The sequence below is a fragment of the Gracilinanus agilis genome, chromosome 1 (assembly GCF_016433145.1).
Source record: "Gracilinanus agilis isolate LMUSP501 chromosome 1, AgileGrace, whole genome shotgun sequence".
Lineage (NCBI taxonomy): Eukaryota > Metazoa > Chordata > Mammalia > Didelphimorphia > Didelphidae > Gracilinanus > Gracilinanus agilis.
Window position 1 is genome coordinate 119,189,974 of NC_058130.1, and position 8,172 is coordinate 119,198,145.

Below are 8,172 nucleotides of genomic sequence, written 5' to 3' on the forward strand. Positions count from 1 at the left end.
CATCACAAACACACACATACACACACATAAATATATATATATATATATATGTATGTATGTATTTTTTTTGTGCTTAATACCTAAGGTACTTAGCTGCTGAATGCATAAAATTACTCAGGGACATTTCAATCAGGAAGGGAAAAAAACAGGGACTGATAATAATAATAACACTTTCATGTGTGCAAAGCCCCTTATTTGATTATCCCAACCCTGTGAGGTAGGTGTCATTATTATCCCCTTTTAACAATTTAATAAAGGAAGAAAGTGAGGCAAATAGAGATCAAGTATCTTGCTCAGGGTTACACAGCTACTAAATGTTCATGAAAAGATATGAATATAGGTTTTCCTGTCTCCAAATCCAACATTCACTGCCAGGGGAAATCAATCCGGTAAAGAAATTACCCAAAGCTGTACTGGTCTACAAAAGTGAAAAAAAGAATCTATATTTACATATCTATCTCTTTCTGTGAGTGTGTTAATTATTCTCTTATTCTATATTTCCAGAGACTTAGGGGCAAATTACCATGGTAAAATGAGTCATCCTAAACCACCCAGGAGTTTATGATGTCTTTGCTTTTATGAGTTGTGGATAGATCCCTTCAGTTTGGGATAATATGTCCTAGATATGGATATTAGTAACAGCTACTGCCTTCCTGTCTGCACCTTCCAGATTTTGACAACAAAGAAGCTACACAATTTGTAGGAAATTATTTCCCTACCCTTAGAAAACATATATTCTAGTAGGTAGATATGACATGTATAAATATAATAGAAATAATAAATGACAATTGCAGAGTACTTATCAGGTAGAATACTATACCTAAGAGGTAACATTTATATAACTACTTGAGGTTAGCCAATGGCTTTAGATAACATCTTTTTTTATCCTTACAACAATCACAAGTGCTATTACTCTGGCCATTTTATACAAAATTATAAGGAATCAGGGAGGGAGTAATAATCAATTGAAAGGTTTAGAAAGCTTCAAGAAGATTTAAATTGAGCTTTAAAAATGTGTAAGAATTCAGCAGATGAAGAGAAAGAAAAGGAATATTCTAAGCATAAAATTATAACTAACCTGCTAGCTTATACAGTGGATAGTGCTCTGGATCTAGAATCAGGAAGACGAATTAAAATCCAGCCTGAAATATCTATTGTTCAGGTGATACTGGACAAGTCTCATAATAATCTTTGATTTTCGCAATGCAGTGACCCAGGACAATTCTGAGGGATTTATGGAAAAGAACACAACCCACATTCAGAGGAAGAACTGCAGGAGTAGAAACACAGAAGAAAAACAACTGCCTGAATACATGGATTGATGTCGACACTATTTGGGATGTAGGCTCTTAATGACCACCCTAGAACAATTATCAATAATATGGAAATAGGTCTTGATTATTGATACATGAAGAAACCAGTGGAAATGTGTGTTGGCTATGGGGTGTGGGAGTGGGGGGAGAGAGCAAGAACATGAATCATAGAACCATGAAAAAATTTTTATAAAAAATAAAAAAATAAAAAAATAATATTTGATTTTCTCAACTCCTTGATTTGTAAGATGGGGAAAACAATAGGACCTACCTCCCAGAATTGTAGTAAGATTAAAATTGTATATTTGCAAATTGCTTTGCAAACTTTAAAGGGCTACATAAATGCTGGTTATTATGATGATTAACAAAATGAGCAAAGGCTGAAGATTGGGACAGTACAGTATATAGAACAGAGTTATTCACTTTGGTGGAAGGTAGGTGATAAGAGACATGACTAGAAAGATAGGATGGTACTAGAGTGTGAAGGCAGGGAGTCTTAAATCCTAGCAAAGGACTGTCAATTTAATAATAGCAATATAAAGCCACCAAATATTTTTAAAATTTAAAATCAAATTCATTTCCAATGAATTAATACTTTTAGTATCTTTTCTTCAATTCTCATTCAATTCCTGATCATTACAGTGAGAATTATCAATTTTAAAATAACTCCATCTTTTAGAATCATTAATTTACATAACAGAAATGATTGATATCTCACAATAAGATCTCATAATAATAATTAACATTTATATAATATTTACAATGTGCAGAGCACTGTGTTAAGAACTCTACAGACATCTTATTTGACCCTCACAAAAACCCTGGGAGATGGATGCTACTTTTATACACATTTTATAGATAAGGAAACTGAGGTAGACAGGGATTTAGTGATTTGCCAGGAGTCAATAAATAATCAATAAATATAATCTATTATATGCCAGGCATTGTGCTAGACACTAGGGATGAAAAGAGGCAAAAGATAGTCTCTGCTCTCAAGGAGCTTGCAATTTAGTTGAGGAGACAATATGCAAATACATATTGCAAAGCAATCTTTATATAAGATAAATAGGAAATAATAGAGAAAAGGCACTGTAATCTAGATTGATCTGGGAAGGCTTCCTGTAGAAGGTAAGATTTTAGTTGGAACTTAAATGAAGTCAATGAGGTCAGTAATCTGAAAAGAGGAAAGAGAGAGGCACGAGAAACACCAGAGAAAATACCCAGATATAAGTGATGCAATGTCTTGTTTGTGGAACAATCAAGAGTTCAGTGTCACTAAATCTAAGAGTACATATCTGGGAGTAAGATGTAAGAAGATTGGAATGGCAGAAGGACTTTGAATTCCAAACAGAGTATTTTTTATTTGATACCAGATACAATAAGGAGCCACTGGAGTTGACTGATTATATCTACACTTTAAGGAAAATCATTTTAGTGACTGAAAGGATGATGATTTGGAGAAGTAAGACAATAGACACCAGAAGTCTATTGTAATAATTGTCAACGTACAATCTTCCTCAGTGTCTGACCCTGTCAAACTGGAGTTGAAATGAATGAGAAGACACTAGAAACTAAGGAAGAAGTAAAATTATTTTAATGCATTCTTCTCAGCAGAATGAACATGCATGAGGGAACCCTCCTCCTAAGGAGAGGAGCTCATTAGATATAGAAATGAGCCAGCTTTTATTATTTGAAGGATGAGAAAAAGAAAAAAAAGGAAGAAAAAATTGTGGCTCTGTAACAGGAAATTCTTGTCAATAACTCCCTGGCGTGACTTTTGGGTTACAAGGAGAGAAATGGATAACAGTTATAGTATCTGGAAATCTCTAGACATACTCTTGGTGAGATAATGATCTTCTTATCAGAAAAGATTCCAGGATCATTCTGAGTTGAGGCCCTGTTGGTCCATTTAGGGCAGGGATCCTATTTCTCAAGCTTAGCTTATAGTCACATAGGATTTTTGTTAGGTATCAGGAAGCCCTAGAAAAATGGAAGCTTGAGCAAATCCAACCAATTATTATAGTTGGAATTCATTTCACTTTCTCATAATCAAGAATGAGGTGATGAGGAACTGTTCTAGAATTGTAGCTATTTCATAGGAGAGAATGAGGTAAATTTGAGAAATGTTGGAAAGGCAAAATCAGGAGACCCTGTCAACAAATTGGATATGAGAGATAAGAGATAGTGAGGAATCCAAGATGTTTCTAGGTTGTGAGGCTGAGGAACTGGAAAGATGGCATTGCCCGCTATAGTAACAAGGAAGGTAAGAGATGGGTAGAGGCTAGATAAAGAATTCTATTTTGGACATAATGATTTTAAGGTGTCTACTGAAAATTCAGTTTGAGATGTCTGAAAGTCAGTTGGAAAAATAAGATCAGAAGAGAGTTTAGGGCAAGATGTTTAAGAATCATCAATATAGAGATGGTAATTAAATCCAGAGGCATTAATGGGATGACCAAGTGTACAATAGCGGGAAATAGAAGAGGGCCCAGGAGAGGTCCCCGAGAGACACCTATGGTGCAAAGGCATGATCTGGAAAGGGATCCAGAAAAAGAGACAGAATGATTGGTCAGATAGGTAGGAGAAAACCAGAAGAGAGTAGTATCTCAAAAAAAACTAGAGAGGAGAATTTCAAGGAGGAAAGAGAGAAAAGCATTGAGATTTATTAAGAACTGAAATTAAGTAAGAGGTCAACTAAGAGTCATTAGTATCTATGTAGAGAGCATTTTCAGTGGAATGATAAGGTTATAAACTAGACTGTATGGGGATAAAAAGAGTGTGAGAAGGGAGAAAGTGGAGGCATCTATTATAGATGATATTTTTGAGGAATTTAACTTCAAAGGAAGGAAGAGATATAGGATAACGCTATGGAAGGATCAAATGAGGGCTCTTTTCAGGGTAAGGGAGACATGGGCTTGTTTGTAGGCAGTGTACAGGGAAAGACTGAAAAAGGTGAAAGAATGGGAATGAAGAAGGGGCAATGTTGGAGGAGACTAATTAGAATGGGATCGCTTCAAAAAATAGAGGAGTTAGCCTTAGTAAGGAGTAAGGCCACTTCATCATGTGAAACAGGGATGTAGAACAGATAAGTAGTAGCAGAAGAAATCTGAATAATGGGAAGTGAAAAAGACATTGAGAATAGGGAGTGGATAGCCAATGATCAAATTTTTTTTCCCTGTAAAATATGAGGCAAGATTCTTAGCTGTGAGAGAGATTACACATATATTAAATTTCTGAGGTCAGATTAAAATTCAAGTCTTCCTGATTTCAAGACCAGTGTTCTATTCGCCCTACCACCTAATGTCCTTAAATAGAAATTAACAAATAATAGGGTAGTTCTGTTTTTATTTTTTTCAAGTAGCATTTTATGGGAGAAACAAATATTGTGGCATATATTAAAATACTTTTATATTTCCTTTTAAGGATCTTTATAGATATTGGATTAACATTGAAACTTTATATTAGAATTTATATGTTTAGCTTTCTAACATTTGTGAAAAAATTGAAGAATTTTGAAAATCTTTATTTCCATACTTCATTGATTATCATTGGGATATCACAGTATTCTGGAGAGGATGTTTATAATTAAGAAAAATTAGCCTGAATCTTGACTCCAGCATTCACTAATTATGTCCAAAAGCATATTCCTTTTTCTTGTATGATACTTAGTATCTTTTTTCTGTAAAATGGGAATAATTATCCTTGAATACCCAGGTCCCAGTATTGTGTAGGAAATATTTTGCTGAAGCATTAGGGAAATGTGAGCTCCAAGGTTTTATTTTTTTTCTGTAACTTTCTTCTAAAGGAATTAAGAAGCAGCATGGTGTAAGAACATGCTGAAAGCCCAAGTTCATTTCCCCATTTTGACATTTTGTGACCATGAGCAAGTTACTTAACCTCCTTAAAACTCATTTACTGAGTTACAAATGGAAGGTAATCTATTTGGGCCTGCTGTCACTGAGGTATCTTAAAAATAAATGAACTAATTAAGCATACTTTTAATGAATACTCTTTTCCTTTTGTAACCAAACAGGATACTATTCAATTGTGATTATATACCTTCTAAATAATTCCCAACTAATCTGTGACTTAGAAAATTTCTCTGGACTATATACTTCTGACAATAGCAGTGATGTATTATAGCTACAAGTTGTAATGAAATATTAGATATTCCTCCTTTCTTTCTACCATGTTATCACCCTCACTAAAAATTGTACCTCACATATATTTGAAATCCAATAAATATCTATTGAAGAAAATAGAGGATGCTAACAAAAATTAAAATTAACACTCAAATATGTCTGATCAAGATTTGATTTCAAATATACATATGTATGTGGAACTAAGAAAATTCCATAAGATCAGAAGCCTTAGTAAACTATTAACAATTATGTAATAGTGTTCCAAATATTTAATAATAAGATAAATTCAAATAAAAATAAATCCAAGGTTTTTGTCTCACACCTAGCAAATTGCCAAAAGTGAAAAGAGATGGGAAAAGTCAATGTTGTTAAGAGTCATGGAAAGATAGGCACACTAATACACAGAATTTGTAAGTAATGGGAATTGGTCCATCAAAAATGATAAGTAATTTGGAAGTGGGCTAAGAATTTGACTGAAGTGTCCATATCTTTTGACCAAAAACAAATAAAGAAAAATAACAACAATATTAAAAAATCAGTCCCTCTCCATAAGGAGATCAGTGGTGAATAGGGAGCCATTACATTCACCAAAATAATTGCACCAGTGATTTTGTAGTAGATGAGAACTAGAAACCAAGTATATTTTGATTGAATGAGGAATTTCTTTTCTTTTCTTTTCTTTTCTTTTTTTTTTTTTTTAACATTTTTAAACCCTTAACTTCTGTGTATTGGCTCCTAGGTGGAAGAGTGTTAAGGGTGGGCAGTGGGGGTCAAGTGACTTGCCCAGGGTCACATAGCTGGGAAGTGTCTGAGGCCGGATTTGAACCTAGGACCTCCTGTCTCTAGGCCTGACTCTCAATCCACTGAGCTACCCAGCTGGCCCCATGAATGAGGAATTTCTAAACAAAATGAACTAATGTTTTGTTGTCAGAAACAATGAATGTGAAGAGGATAGGGAAGAAGGGGGAATTTTACATGAACTGATAAAACATGAAGTAAGGAGAATCAGGAAAATAACACATACAATTATCTATAAAAATATGAAGGGAAAGAACCCCAACACAATGGCCACAATGAACAGACCTGTGAAATCATACCGTCCAAGGTAGTTATAAAACATTTTTGCAAAGGTGGGAGATCAAGAACATAGACTACTCTGTGTCACATAAGACCTTGTACTGTGTTGATTAATTGGACTGAATTTTTTTCTCACTTCAATTATTATTGTTTGTCATATGGCATAATTCTCTGAAAGAAGAGGGTGAAAATATTGGGAAATATAAGTGATCAAAATGAAAGATATATAAAGAAATGTTTAAATTGAAATATTTGCTTGGAAAAAAAGTTATATCTACATTGCATGTGATTCTAAATATTAAATCCAAACCTGATTAAATTGCTTTTGAATTGTTTCCTTGACCAAAACAGGTAATAAAGATATGATCAGAAGAAAAAGAACTATGAAGGCTAAATAAATCCATGTTTTTATCACACAAACGTATTCATTCCTCTGTAATGATCATTATTAAACAAAGGGTTATTAGTGGACTTTATTGATGAAACTGCCCCCCAAAAAGTCCTTATTACAAATTTACTATTATATTTTACACTGCCTCTTTCTACCCAGGCCATCAACAAAACTTAATGCTTGCAGAGGGAAAAATCAGCTGGACGTTTCTATCAGAATCCTTTTAGGTTAGGGTGAAATTTTGTCTGCTTTTTCTTTGATTTATCTGTCCAGTAGCCCATACATTTTGAGGTTTCATTTTAGGACTGAAGTAAAAGTGAAAGTATCTGTTCTCATAAGATTTGCAGACAATTCTGCTAACTCAAGGAGTCTGGATAGCTCAGACAAATACTGGGACTTTTTTTCCTACTCCTTTTTACTTTCTGAAAGCCTCCTGTCTCCCCATGGAAAGCTCCATTATTTTCCCTGTCACCTAAGCTTGTAACTAGTATCATCTTTGATTTCTCTCTTCCCATCCCTTAACTCTTTTCTCAGGCTACAACCCACTACTTCCTGCTTTGCCAAACTGTGAAAAGTTTTTACTCATTTCTCTCCCAATCTACTAAAAAAACAAGATCTGACCCCCTCTTTTGATTATTGCAACCTCTTTTCTGATCTCCTAACATCTGACTTCCCTCATCTCCAGTCTATTCAAAATGTCATTGCTAAAAATCCTCATCGTCTCTGCTTGCTCTGAACACATTACAATCTTGTTCAGCTCTCCTTGCAGGTTCACATCAAAGTGAAAATGCCTTCTTTCACCTACCCCCACTATTAAACACGGTCTCTCATTTTTATTTCTTTTGTTCATTTGTGCTTTTCAATTAAAAACAATTTCTGCATATGTGACAGAATTGCCATGAGGCCTGAAGTTTACAAAGTAAGTAATATGTATTTAGTGTTCTTAAACAAAAAAAATATAATGAGTGAGGATAAAATATGCATGATAGTTGCCTTCTGTATCCTCAGGGCATCAATCACTTCCTAGGGACTAGAAAAGTTCAAGGTTAGGGAAATTCATTTACTCCTTTGGCCGAGATAATATTAGGTACTTCATGTTTATACACCTTTTTCCTTGCCAAGGCCCACCCTCCTACATGTTTGTCCTTGATCCCATTCCTCCTCCTCTCGAGCAAATTATAGCCTCATCATCCTCATCCTCATCCTCATCATCTCCTCTCCCTCTCCCTCCCTCCCTCCCTCTCTCTCT